At 40.0% G+C, this 14925-nt stretch overlaps 2 protein-coding genes across 3 annotated transcripts in view; one reads left to right on the top strand and one right to left on the bottom strand.

Moving 5' to 3' along the window:
• Nucleotides 1-14925, top strand: part of CFAP53 (cilia and flagella associated protein 53) — a 102505-nt gene that overhangs the window by 17449 nt on the left and 70131 nt on the right. The window contains exon 1 of one of the 2 annotated variants that reach the window (XM_072605124.1): nt 539-667. The exons of the other annotated variant lie outside the window; for it this stretch is intronic. The gene's annotated coding sequence lies outside the window, so the exon portion shown is untranslated. Of the gene's footprint in view, nt 1-538; nt 668-14925 lie in introns of those variants that run through there. 2 annotated transcript variants of the gene reach the window in all.
• Nucleotides 1-14925, bottom strand: part of LOC140501468 (tetraspanin-36-like) — a 51588-nt gene that overhangs the window by 25307 nt on the left and 11356 nt on the right.

Here is a 14925-nt window from a genome sequence, read left to right as displayed (position 1 = left end):
CACAGTGGAGTGAGCCTGGGTCTGGAGTCAGAAAGATCTGAGTCCAAAAATTCAGCCTCTTTGAGTTATTGTGTGACCCTGGGCAAGTCACTTAGTTTTTGTTTGTTTTAGCTTTCTCAACTGTAAGATAGGGGTAACAATAGCACCTCAGACCTCCCAGGATTATTGTGAGGATCAAATGAGATAATATTTGTATTCTTGGGACACACAGTAGCATTCCTGGCACATAGTAGGTGCTTAATCAATCCTTTCCTTCTCTCCTTTCTTCCTTCTTTCCTTTCCTTCCCCTTCTCTGAGGGGCGCTCTGGACCTGGGCCCCCCTGAGAGGATAGGAGACGCCCAAGGGTCTGGACCTGCTGACGTGGCTTTGCCACGGTGGCACTGCTGACGCAGCATTGCCACGCTGGCACTGGGGCGGCTCTACTGGACTGGGCTGGGCTCCGCCCTCAGAGAGGAACTGGGGAGGGGCTTACCCGGAATAGGAGGGCGAGTTCTGGGGGATATAAGGCACAACACGGAAGGGGAACGGGGGGGGGGGGGGGGGGGAGACTTCTGGCTGACTATCATGTAATAAAGGTGCTCTTATCCACCTCCGGAGTTCTGCCTGATAATTTCTCCCCCTGATCCCCAAGCGGGGAGCCAGAGACGTCTGAAGACCCTGGGCAGGGTGAATTGATGTGGTGGTCGGGGTTCCGCCCCTGACACCCTTCCTTCTTTCATTCCCTCTTTTCCCTCCCTTCTTTCTTTCCCTCCTTCCTCTCCTTCCTTCCCTCCTTCCTGCCTCCCCCTTATTTCCCTCCTTTCCTTCCCTTACTTCCTTACTTGCTTCTTTTTCTTCCTTGTTTTCTTTCTTTCCTCCTTTGCCTCTTTCTTTCCTTCCTTCCTACTATTTTTTTATATCTTTCCTTCTCTCTCTATTAGAGTGTAAGTTTCTTCAGATTAGAGACACAGTGTCATTTTTCATCTTTGTATTCCAACCACCTAGCATAGTACTTTGCAATAATAGTTCATGCTTATTTGGAACTATGCCCAAAGGGCTATAAAAACATGCATACCCTTTGACCCAGCAATACCACTTTTCTAGGGCTCTATCCCAAAGAAATCATAAAAATGGGAAAAGGACTCACATGTACAAAAATATTTATAGTAGCTCTTTTTGTGGTGGCCAAAAACTGGAAATCGAGGGAATGCCCATCAATTGGGGAATGGCTGAACAAGTTGTGGTATATGAATGTAATGGAATACTATTGTATAAGAAATGAGGAACAGGTGGACTTCAGAAGTACTTGGATAGGCTGATGAACTGATGAACTGATGCTGAATGAAGTGAGCAGAGCCAGGAGAACATTATACATAGTAACTGCCACAGGGTGTGGCTAATAAGACTTAGCCCTTCACAGCAATGCAAGGACCTAAAACATTTCCAAAGGACTCATGCATGATGCAAAATGCCATCCACATCCAGAGAAAGAACTATGGAGTCAGAACACAGAATAAAGCAGACTATTTTTTCCTTTGCTATGTTTTGCTTTTTTCATGATTTTTCCCATTCATTCTATGCACAACATGACTAATGTGAAAAGGTGTTTAATAGGAATGCATGTATAGAACCCATATAAGACTGCATGTTGTCTTGGAGAGGGGGTGGGAATTTAAAACATATGAAAGTGATTGTTGAAAACTGAAAACAAATAAATTAATATATTTGGGCAAAAAATAATAGTTTATGTTTGATTAATGTTCACTGAATTGAACCCCTACATTTTACATATGATGGAAATTGGGTTATGGAAGTTAAGCTCATTGGCCAAGAACATGGGGCTAGAAACTGCTGCAATCAGTAATGAATAAGAACCAGGACTCAGGTCTTCTGACTCCCTCAAATCCAATGTTTTTTCCACTCTACAACACTTGAAGAGTCATTCCTTTCATCTGTTTTCCCTCCACAAATATGCTCATTGGCTTCACTTAATTTTTTTCTTTCCCTTTAAAACTTTCTACTTAAAAAAAAATCTTGCCTTGAGGGTAAAAATGGGGATACTGGATTCTGAGCATGATAGGAAGACTATAACCTTTTAGAAAATGTTATAGAGCCAATATAATAGTAGGGGAGTGAAAATACACACTTAGACATTCAGAAAGAGCTATATTAAACTTAGAGAGTCCCAAAGAAACTGAAGAATGCTATGACCTAGTATAACTTTCAGAAAATCACACGAATTCATCTGTAAAAAGGGCTGTTAACTTTCCAGGGTTCAGCTCTAAGAATAATTGGGAAGCTGATGAAATCTTTCTGCATCCTTCTTCTGTAGCTGAAAAACTATTCTCTCCAGTTAGCAACGATTTTTAAAATGCCAGATCTTTTTTTTTCTTTTTGGGGGAAGGCAATTGGCGTTAAGTGACTTGCTCAGAGTCACACGACTATCTAGTATCTGAGGTCAAATTTGCACTCAGGTCCTCCTGACTCCAGGGTAAGTGCTCTATTGTCTCTGCCACCTAGTTGCCCAATAATTTAGTAAATTTAATGGCATTTTCTCAGCCCTCATCCTTCCTGTCTTGTGGCATTTGACACTTTTGGTCACCCTCTCCTACCAGATACACTTCTCTTCCATGGGATTTTCATGCCACCAATCTCTTAATTCTACTTTACTGTTCCTTTCTCAGTCTTTGCTGAATTTTCATCTGTCACTCCCATTAATTATGGGTATGCTCCGAGATTTTATCCATCTCCTTTCTCTTTATAATCTCTTGTTAATTTCATCACCTTTAAGGGTTTTAATAATCTTTGCTGTCCTCTCATCCTATTAGAAAGACTCACGGCTTGATCCTCTCAAGAAAATTTCCATTTTAAAAGCCAGTTATTGGAGGGACAATTCACAGGAATAGATTTCTAGTGGCAATTGTATTGATGAGATACATTTGACTAGGGGACTTTTTCTGAAGGTCTCAGAATGGCTTGTATTGTTAAAGTAGGTCTTGATAGCTTAGTAATAAGAAAGCTGACACTGAGAGAGTCCTTTAAAAGGTTTACTTTGTAAGGTTTAAGGTTTACTTCCATCTCTTGGTTATCACGCACTGTGAGGTTGGTACCACGGGTATTATTATGCTCATTTTTTACAGATGAGGAAATAGGCCCACAGAGATTTAATGACTTGCCCATATTCACACATGGGACAGGTGAATGGCATGGATAGAATGCCAGCCCTGGAGTCAGGAGGATGTGAATTCAAATTTGGCCTCAGACACACTAGCTGTGTGACCCTGGACAAGTCACTTAATGCTGTTTGCCTCAATTCCTCATCTGTAAAATGACCTGGAGAAGGAAATGGCAGACCACTCTTGTATCTGTTCCAAGAAAATCTCAAATGGGGTTAACAGAGTCAGACACAACTGAGCCACAACAACCATTTGCACATAACTTCTAATCAGAAAAGGAATTCAAATTAAGGTCTTTCCTGTCTCCAAGTCCAGTGGTCTTTTCCATCATAATACCATTCCCTCTTATTTCTGCCCTAACTGCCTCACAGGGCTTTTGTAAGGATCAAGTGAATTAATATATAGAAAAGTTCTTTGAAAAAGATATGGTACTTGTAAATCCCAAATCACTTGTTTTAGATTCCACCCTATGAAAATTATGTCGTGCAATAAATTATTCACTGGCCATGGTGCGTTTCATGTAACCCAGGTGTTTTTTTTTTCAAATTAAGTAGCAATGCTAATGATAACAATAGCCTGGATTTATATGACAAGCTACAGCATTATGTTCGCTCCTTTCCAGAGTCCAACTCCTGACTCTCCAGACCTTTTTTACAATGCCACAGAAACCTCTTTACAGTGAAAGCTCGATTCAATGTGGGATTCCTCACAATGAAAGGAGCCCAGTGCCCCTGTGGCCTCTTCTTCCCACTGACTGGCTCCTCCCAGACTCTCCATTTTAAGGAGGATGTACAGGCCAGTCATGTCTTTATTTCTCTTTATTTCTGCACTCCTGACACTCTGGACTTTCTCTATAATGCCTGGTTCTCCTCTCCAGTGCCTGGCACATATTAAGCTCTTACTAGCTTGCTTGCCTACTTGACATATAATTTTTTATGATTGAGGAAGCACTTTACATATGAAATTATCTCATTAGATCTTTACCGTAGCCCCATTCTTATCCTCATCTTACAGATTTTCAAATAGGTTCCAAGAAGTGGAACATCTTCCCCCTGTCACACAGTTAATGAGTATGGCAGTTAGGATTTGAACCCCAGAAAGTTTTCTGATTTCAAGTCTCAAGTTCTTTCCACTCCATCAAGTATACTTAGTAAGTTAAGTGTAAACACCACTGATTTTAGGCTATAAATGACATGTGATCAATTCTTTAAAAAAAAAAATCTAAAAATCTCTGCTTTTAACATTTTAACAAGAAACATGAATATAGGAAAGATATTAGAGCATAAAGTTAACTAGCAAGAAAATCTAGGAATTAATCAGACTAAAGCTGTCAAATGTTAGACACCTTCATCTCTCCCACACCCTTATACTCACTTATACACCCTTATATAATAAAAATCTAAAACTAGCTTCAGCAACTGAAGCATATTAAGTTTCAAGTGTTTTGTTTGGGCAGGAATTTATGTCCCTCTCAAAACTTCCCTACAGAGTTTATAGAGAATACTGTAAAACTAAACACCTTCCTTCCCAGACCAGCAGGAAGCATTTTTTAAAAATGAGTGTTAATCCTTTCAACCAACTGAGAGGGAAATAAGTTTTCCTTGGTCTGTTTATATAGCAGAAGAATTCATTAGAAACACAAAATGCATTTTAGAATATTTAACTCTCTCATAACAAATAAAACATTTTTTAAAGCAACCTTAGATAAAGAGCATGATATTGGATAGTAGCATGATATTAGATAAAGAGCATGAATCATTATTCTTGGACATAGAGTATCCAGTAGCATACTAGATATTTTGACTAAGAAGTTTGCACATGGATACTATACATTCCCTGATCCCGAAAGAGAAGACACATGACATAGATAGACGATACCTGAAATGAAAGGATGCTTTTCATTCACCCCAGTGATTCAAAAGAGCATGACTCTTCTCAACTGCCCATGTTCAATCATATTTGATTTAGCACCTTATTGGATGCCATACATTATTTGTATCACTCTTGTTTACATAAGGATGTAATGGGGCAGTCAGTCAATAAATCTTTGTGAAGACCTACTATGTGCCAGGCACTGTGCTAAGCCCTGAGACATACAAAGAAAAGCAAAAGACAGTAACCTTTTTAGGTAACTATGACGAGACTCTCTCAGGGAGCTCATGGTCTAATGGGAACAATGTGCAAACAACTGCAAGGGTGCTGAAGACAGCTCCAGTTAGGAAAGATTTCCAGTATATTTACACCTCAGAAATTGGCAGGGCTAAATTTAATTGATTGTCTAGACATAAGAAAGTGATGGAGAAAATGTTAATAATGAAGTTTAGACTTAAAAGCATGCTGGATGTACATTCCCTGCCAGAGATCCAGTTGTTAAATATTTACCAGCACACTCCTGTAAACAAGATATTCATAGGGTGAATTGGAAATAATCATTAGAGGGAGGACCCTGCCATTAAAGGGAGTTGGGGTCAAAAAGAGGTTCCTAGTAGAATACGGGATTTTAGTGGAACTCGAGGAAGCCAGGTAGTAGCGATAAGAGGGGAATAGCATGTGACAATGTGGAGAATTTGGCGTTCCTACTTTCTCCTTTATTCTCAGTGCTATTTCTCTCCCTTCATCCAGTGTAGAAGTCCAGTACACACTCAGTTCAAGGCCACAGCCATTCTTGATCCCTCAGTACTTCAGCATTCTGAGCTTTCTTTAATGTGGGCAGTATTACCTCCACCAATGAGACACAGGCATCTCCTCAGAGACATAGTATTCATACAGAATGGAAGGTATATATATGGTTGGGGCAAATCTCCAGGGATCATACTGGATGTGGTAGATGGAAGATCAAAATGAAAACAGGGTAAAAATAATATTGACTAAGATTTATATAACATTAACTAGGTATTATGCTAAGTGCTTTACCATTATTATCTCATTTTATCCTCACAATAACCTTGGGAGATAGGTGCTATTATCATCCCCATTTTACAGAAGAAACAGGCAACAGAGGTTAAGTGACTTGTTCACGGTCAAACAGCTTGGCAGAGTTGGAGGTCAAATTTGAACTCAGGTGTTCCTGACTCTAGGTCCACTGCCTCAACTAGTTGCTAGGACCTAAATCAGAATAAACTCAACTCTATTCAAGAAACATTTGTTAAACTCCTAAAATGCTAAATATCATTCTAAGACAGGTGAGACAAGACTTCGATAAGACATAGTCCCATGGCTAATTGAACAAAATTACAGCCTAGCAGGGGTATATGAGGGTACATGAGAACATAATTATAGTCTGGGTGGGATACATCACACAAATCATGCTAATATAATAAAATAAAACATAAGTGTATAAGAGAAAGAAAGGCAAAGCAAACTTCCTACCCTAGAGATGTAATGGCAGAGTGAAAACTAGAACTTGGATCTTTTTGACCTTTGGTTCATTGGAATCCATTCCACCATGTAAAAGTTGAGATAGGAGAAAGGAGCAAGTCAGGAGGACAGAGACAAGTCTAAAAGCACGTGAAACCTGGAGGAGCATCAATAAAGGTCAGTCCAGTCATATGGAGCTGGAGATTTTGCCAAAGTTCACAGGTAAAAATTTGATGGCCATGGACCAAAGCCAGGCAAGTCATTGGGAGAGCAGAATTAGATACATGCTAAAGAGAAGAGGACTTTGAAACACAGGGAAATCCTGCCTGAGGCAGGAAGTCAATCCTATCCTTGCTCCTACACGTTATGGTTTCCTGCCACATGGTGAACCAATGGCAGACTTCCAGGGCATGCACCAGTATTGGGAAGGTCAGAGTCAGATGATCACAAACCAGCATATGAAAGGCAATAATGAACCAAGTGTTCTGTGGGTGAGTCCTGATAATTAACTCAAATGCACACGTTAGAAAATCACTGCCTTGCTCCAAAGAAGCCCTAATAATTGTCTTCAGAAGTTTTAAAGTTCTTAATGCCCAACAAAATAAATAGTGTATCTTTTTTCATATCTGCTTGCGGTCTGGCATTCCCTCAATGGACAGTCTACCTTCTTGTGGGAAGGGTATTTCTGACATATTCCTCAGGACGGTAAGCTCCCTAAAAACAAGATTTGAGATTTTAGGATCATGGACCTAAAAAGTTCAAAAGTATCTTGGAAATCATCTGGTCCAACCCCTTCATTTTATAGGAGCCCTTAGGTGACTTTCTCAAGCTCATCCTGGTAGTAAGTGGCAGAGTCAGAATTTGAATTCAAGTCCTTTCATAATAAATCCAGCCCCCCTTTCCTTTTTTTGGTATCTTCCATAGCTTCTAGCACTTTTTTGAATACATCATAGTAGGTGCACAACATATACATGTTGACTGACTTTTTGGCTGGAAATCCATGGGATGAAATTTCTGTTGCTGTTTAGATAGCAATATATTATCTACCTAAAGCTTCTTGTGAGAAAAAGTAAACAAAAAATGCTTGCTGATTGGCTGCTAGGTGGCATAGTGGACCTGGCGTCAGGAAGGTCTGAACTCAAATCTGGCCTCAGACACTTAACCTGTCTGCCTCAGTTTCCTCATCTGTAACATCGGAATATAATATAGAACAACTTCTAAGATTGTTGTAAGGATCAAATGAATCAATCAAATGAATTGTGAAAATTGTGTGAAACATGATTTGCAAATCTTTATAGTACTATATAAATGATAGCTCTTTACAATTATTTATTAAGCACCTACTGTGTGCCAGGTAAAATGCTAGATGCTGGGGATACAAATATAAAGAATGAAATAATCCCTGTTCCTAAAGAACTTTTATTCTAATGGGTGGGTCCCTGTGTTAAGGCCAAACATTTGCTAGAGGGGTAATTTAGAGACTCTTAAATCAAATGTACAGTAATGTCCTGGAGCTCAACAAATGGCTGGTAACAAATTGATTAACTTTTCTCTTCTTTATTGGTAGTCAGTTAGCTAAACTGGTTCGTGCATGTTAAGAAGTTCAGTTGTTTGACCTAGCAGGCCCAGTTAGTTTACAGTTCCAGCCACCTTACGGTAGGTGTAAATGCGGGTGATTGATCACATGGGGTCTTGGAGATTCATCACATGGGTTTGTTCTGATCCCCTCATTACTGGAAAAATGTCAGTGAGTCAGAACTAGGTGGGGCCGGCACAGAATCAGATTAAACCCTCTGAAAAGGTAAAAGCCAGAGCAATCTCCACATTTTCCTTCAGTCTGCATTGTCAAGCTCCCTGTTCCTGTTCTCTACCTGTTCTGTGAAAGTATTTCCTGACCATGCCATCTTGAAATTGTCTTTCTTCACTAGATTCCAATAGCAATTGTTATCTGTACAATTCACTTGAAAACTTATCATACAACTACAATCTTTTTTTCTTGAGCTGCTGTTTAAGTATTTTATAGAATTACATCTAATTAATAATAACATTTAATTTAATAATATATTTGGCATTTAAAGCCCTTCATCACTTGACCCCTTCCTACCTGTCCAACCTCCTTACATTGTGACACTGGTCTTGCAGCTGTTTTACACATATCTCCCAACTTTCTGCATCTTCACTGGCTGTTTGTCCCCTATGCCTAGGATGCTCTTTCTCCTCACCTACACCTTCTGGTTTTCCTGAATTCCTTCAGGCCCAGTTAAAAATCTCACCTTCTACAAGAAAACTTTCCTGTTTCCATTTAATGTCTTTTCTACTCTGGTAGGTTGTTTAAAACAAAACACAACCAAAAAGCTACTTAATTTATCAATTTAAAAACCCAGGTTTTTATTTATCCTTTGCTTAAAATGATAGACACTGAATAAATGTAAATAAGGCTTAATAATTATACTGTTTATAAGCTGTGAATAAATGCATTAATGGAGAAGTGAATAGAAACAATCATGAAAGTTTCATTCTTGGGTAGGATGGTTTTTTTGGGGGGAAAAATTACCACTTCTTTATTTTTCTAGGAAAGTATCTTAGAACATGTCTGTTCTTTACAGTGAGACAAACACCAAGCCTTAACTATTCTACCACTACCTACTCAGGTCGGTCCTCCAGACCTTACCTTACTAAGTACACTATCCTCCCCACCCCACCCCACACCACCCCTGGACCTTCCAACTACACTACCATCTACCCCTGGATCCTTCAACTGCACTACCATCCCCCCCGTGGACCCTCCAACTACACTACCATCCCCCCCCTTGGACCCTCTCTCTCTCAATCTCTCTCTCTCTCTCTCTCCCTCTCTCTCTCTCTCCCTCTCTCTCTCTCTCCCTCTCTCCCCAGACCTTTGGCCCTGTCATTTGACTTATTTGTGTAATCTAAAGGTCCACTGGGCCTTGCCATCACCATACCACTGAACCTCTTAGGATTTCCTTTTTTGGTACAAAGTGCTTTCTTTTTTTTTTCACAGAAGGCAGTTTGGGAATATTATTTTCCTCATTTTAGAGATGAGGAAACTCAGGACAAAAGGAGTTCAGTACTTGCTCAGGGTGATGTAGCTAGTAAGAAATAGATCCCAAATTGAAATTCAGTGCCTCTCTACTCCATGTCCATTGTTCTTTCTGCTAGACCCCACCTGGTATCTGTGGAGGGCTGAAGTCCAAGAACAGAGACAAATGAGAAAAAGGACTGCCAATGCAAGAATTCAGACCAAGGAGGACAAATATAAATCAGGAAGCTGAAATCCAGGGAGCACCAAGCATTGTCCCTTGGTATAACCCTGATTCTCTAGACTCTAGGCCACATGTGACTTTCTAGGTGCTTGGCTGTGGCCTTTTGACTGAGTCCAAGTTTTACAGAATAAATCCTTTTATTAAGGGCATTTGTTCTGTGAAGTTTGGAATTAGTCATAGGACCGCACTTGTGGACCTAGAGGGCCACATGTAGCCTCGAGGCCAGAGATTTCCCACACTTGCCCCAGAGCTTGAGTGTTCTTATTGCAGCTGCTTGTATTCCCCACTTCTGTGGCCTGACAGATGACAGGGCCCTTACCAAGCTTCCTGTGACTTCACTGGACCACAGGGAAAAAAATGTAGTTCGTTCCCTCTTCTTCATAACAGATTGAAGAATACCTGAAGGTGGATATCACATCAATTCCAAGTCTTCTCTTCTCCAGGCTTCTCCAGTTTCTTTAACTGATCTCCACATGATAGGGACTATGGTCCTTTAACATCCTGGTTAACCTTGCCTTGCTGTTCAACTAGCCCTGAATCCTATGATCCTATTGAATACCTACCTATACTATGCATACACTGCTTGGTGGAGGGAAGTAGGAGTCAAAGTGACTAAGTCTTGGTTCCTGCTTTCAGGGAGCCTACAGTCTTTGAGAAAATGAAGTGAATGACTCAGTCCCCTTTACCACTTTACAAGTCAGACTGAGCTTAACAGCTGTGATTCTAAAAACTGTAGATTAGCAGCTACCCTTCCTTATAGGTATGTCCCACTTTAAGGAAACAAGATACATGAAATTTAGGTTTCACAGAATCATGAAAGAAATTAGGGAGTGCAAAATATAAGTAGTCCAGGCCTATAAACTCAGTTATAAGGGGAGGATGATGCTGGTTCATCTCTTGAGCTTGGGAATTTTTAACTACTGTGGGCTATGATGATCAGGTGTCCACATTAAGGTCAGTATCAATATAATGATTCCTCTACAGGTGGGTGGGGTACCAGATTGCCTAAGGAAGGGGAAGACCAGCCCAGGCTTGAAACAGAGCAGTTCTAAGCTTCTGTGCCAAACAGGGTGAGATCTGGTCCATGAGTAGCCCTTATCCTTCCAGCCTGGATGAGATGGGGACATGAAATCTTTTTTCTTTTTAATATATTCATTTTATTTATTTATAATGTTCTACAGTCACTACCATAAAACTTAGATTTTTTTCCCACTACCGGTATACCCCCCCCCTCGCCCATCCCCTTCCTTCCCCAAGGTGACATACAATTCTATATAGGACCTACACATAGGATCTACACACATTCCTATTGAATATATTTTCACTATTGTCATGCTGTGTAGAAGAACTAAAGTAAATGGGAGAAATCATATAACAAACCAGAACATAATACACACACACACACACACACACACACACACACACAAAATGATCTGCTACATTCTATGATTGAATTCCATAGTTCTTTCTCTGAATGTGGAAGGCATTTTACCTTAGAAAACCATTGGGAATTTTTTTTTTAAGTCCTTGCATTGCAATGAAGTTCCAAGTCTACAGAAAAAACTCTTGCACACTGTGGTTGTTGCTGTGCACAAAGTTCTCCTGGTTCTGCTCCTTTTGCTCAGCAAAATATAAGCCTTTCCAGGCCTCTCTGAAGTCTTCTTGTTCATCATTTCTTATGGCACAATAGTATTCCATTACATTCATATACCATAATTTATTCAGCCATTCCCCAGTTGATGGGCATCCCCTTGATTTCCAGTTTTTGGTAACTACAAAGAGTGCTGCTATAAATATTTTTGTACATGTGGGACACCTCCCATTTTTATGATCTCTTGGGGATACAGTCCTAGAAGCAATATTGCTGGGTCAAATGGTATGCACATTTTTGTAGCCCTTTGGGCATAGTTCCAAACTGCTCTCCAGAATGGTTGGATGAGCTCACAGCTCCACCAACAATGAATTAGTGTTCCAACTCTCCCACATCCTCTCCAACATTTATCATTTTCCTGTTCTGTCATGTTTGCCAACCTAATAGGTGTGATGTGGTACCTCAGAGTTGTTCTGATTTGTATCTCTCTAATCAAAAATGATTTAGAGCATTTTTTCATATGATTACAGATATCTTTAATTTCTTCCTTTGAAAATTGCCTATTCATATCCTTTGACCATTTATCAATTGGGGAATGACTTGTATTGTTGTACATTTGACTCATTTCTCTATATATTCTAGAAATGAGGCCTTTATCCCCAAGATTAGCTGAATGAAAGAAAGAGAGGAAGAAAGGGAATGAAGGAAGAAAGGAAGGAAGGAAAAAATTAGGAAGTGGTTTTGTATTCCACATAAAGGTTTCATTCTCTTTTTTTTGCTCTGACAAAATTTCAGTTTACACACAACTTTCAGGAGACAGATTATATGAACAGAACAAGACACAACTGTATAAAACCAAGCTACATGACATAAATTTGGACACATCCAACAGATTCACTTAAATTATGCTTTTATAAGTCTGTTCCTCTGGGAAGGTAGTTGTATTTGAAGAGACCCTGTGATCTCAACCAGAATCTAGGAACAGAGGATCTGTGCCCAGGTTCTGGGGAAGAATGGATCTCTGTAGTGAAAATCTCTAGAAGACATGGCCTTTTAACACAACACACAAGATATTTCTGAGTTTCCAAGAATAAGGGAATTTTAGACAGCTTGAGTCATTAGCATAAAAGGTAGATTTTTCCCACAAAAAATGAATGTGATAAGCTTATACCTCTAACAATCATTGTAACTTTTCCTATAATTACACAGTGATTTTGTTCCAGGTAGAAGGAAAATGCTTTGGTATCAAGCATCCTTAGGCTCCATGCCATGGATTTCCTTCCTCATAAATGAAAATATCTGATTATGACATCTTTTCAGTTATTCCAAAGGTAAACTTTAAAGTATCAAAGTCAGCGTTGTCTTACTCTAAATTTTTCCCTATAATATTAAGGTCAAATATGAGCATGCAACTAATTCTCTGTGTTCCATTAGAAGAGGACATTCCCAACAAAGACACTCTATCTACCAGTGCATATTGCAACCTACTCTGCAGCCTATACTCTTAAAAGATTGACACAAAGAGGCTAAGATATACTTATCTCAGAGTCACATAGGCTATCCATGCCCTAGACAGGACTTGAACCCAGGTCTCCTCCCTGACTACAAGGGCAGTCTTCTATCTAGTACTCTAAAATTCAACCTGTACTTTTTAAGATTATCATTTGGCGGAGTTAGTTTCAGCAACTTCATATAATACACAGTGTGAGGCCCCAGCCTCAGTCTAGACCTTATTCATAATTCTGAAGCACTCAAGTATGTGTGCTTTCCACTGCCTACCCATGATTGATTTGTATTGTGTCTCCAGGCCATTTGGCACACAATGCTTGCTCAAGGAAGGAAATGGCATCAAAGAATATGAAAAATGCATTAGGAAATTAGTGCAAATGTGACCAGCTGAGGTTGAAGTTGCTACCTCTTAGAAAAGCCCAAGCTATGTTTAGCCTCAATTATTTTCAGCCTGTAGGCCTGAATGACTATTATCAATGTGACATTAAAAGGCTCTTTTTTCCTCAATAGATTCTGAAACTGACTCATTCTGTGGTCTTTTAAGAAAGTACATGGTATAATTTTCCTACTTTTCTCCATTCCATCTTTGGGGCTTGATTTGATGTTACCAGAGCAATGGAAACCTGCTTAGACTTTCTTCTGACCATGTCCCCAACAACACATTTCACCTGGTGAGAGTGAAAGGCTGGCCTTATTCAGAAGGGGAAATAAGGGTGGTGATTTCTTTGGAGGGAGGCATGAAAGGAGGGTGACTACAGAAGTCTGACTTAAAAGAAGGATGAGTAAGAGATGAGGGACTCTCTAGTAGATGCCTGTTTGACCCAGGAATACCACAATAGAAACTATCCTAACATCCATTAATATGCGTACAGGACACCATGTGTTACTGAAATGGGAGAAGACTCACTTTCCCATAATGATGTGGGCTGAAGGTACAGATGTTATTTGGAAAAAGGAGAGATTATTGAGAGAAAGAAGGCAAGCTAGATCAGAGACATTTAGGAACCACCATGACAGTCTGAAATACAGTAGGGGAAGTAGTGATGGTAGCAGCTAGAAGCATCCACTGTCAGGCCACTGTCAAAAAGTCCCCAAGTCAAGTGGCCCATTGGAGCTATGACAATCTGGATTCTTTGCAGACCAGTGATGTTTGAGTGCCCAGATACTCCCTTCACCCAAGTGCCAACTCTGCTAATACAATGAGGACTTTCTCTACTGGCATTCTAAATTTGTTTATGCAGATAAAGAGGCTGACCCCTTCTCAAGGAAAAGAAGAGAAAAAAAGTTGCATATTCCTTTGCTAATTTGTTCTCTCTCTCTCTTTTCGTCTCTCTCTGACTCTCTGACTCTCTCTCTCTCTCTCTATCTCTCTCTCTCTCTGAGGGAGTAACTCCATCTGCATCATTCTCTTCCCTGGGACTTTCCCCTGAGGGCAGGGGAGGCTTTTCTCTACCCTGGTAACCTGGCAACTGCTCCCAGGTGGCAGCTAAAGCTGGCACTCAACCGTGTAAGATTAAACTTGGGCCCCTGGCAGTCTCTAGTGTGTTGTACATCTTTTTCCACTCCAGTCCATCCTCTACTCAGCTGTCAAATAGATCCTCCTAAAGCACAGATCTGACCACATCACCCCCCTTTTTAGTCAACTTCACTGGCTCTCTATTCCTTTCATAAAATATACTTTAAAAAATATAAAAATATAAGAAATATAAAATTATTTTATATAAATATAAATTTAAGATAAATAAAATATTTTATAAGTAAAAAATCATAACAAATCTCTCTATCCCTTCCATAAAATATAAAATCCTCTATTTGGCTTTTAAAGTCTTCACAACCTGCTCATTTCCTACCTTTCCAGTCTTTGTACATCTTATAGCCTCCACCCCTTACGTACTCTGATCCCTCCTACTGTCTTTCTTTGTACTAGAGCCAGAGGTTCTCAAGGTGGGCAATATCATCCCCTGTGGGGTGCTGGAATGATCCGGGGGGGGCAGTAGTAGCCTCAGGCCCAACTAGGGGCATTGAATT

This window comes from Notamacropus eugenii, chromosome 4, assembly GCF_028372415.1.
Source record: "Notamacropus eugenii isolate mMacEug1 chromosome 4, mMacEug1.pri_v2, whole genome shotgun sequence".
Lineage (NCBI taxonomy): Eukaryota > Metazoa > Chordata > Mammalia > Diprotodontia > Macropodidae > Notamacropus > Notamacropus eugenii.
This window is presented reverse-complemented; position numbering and strand designations above follow the sequence as displayed.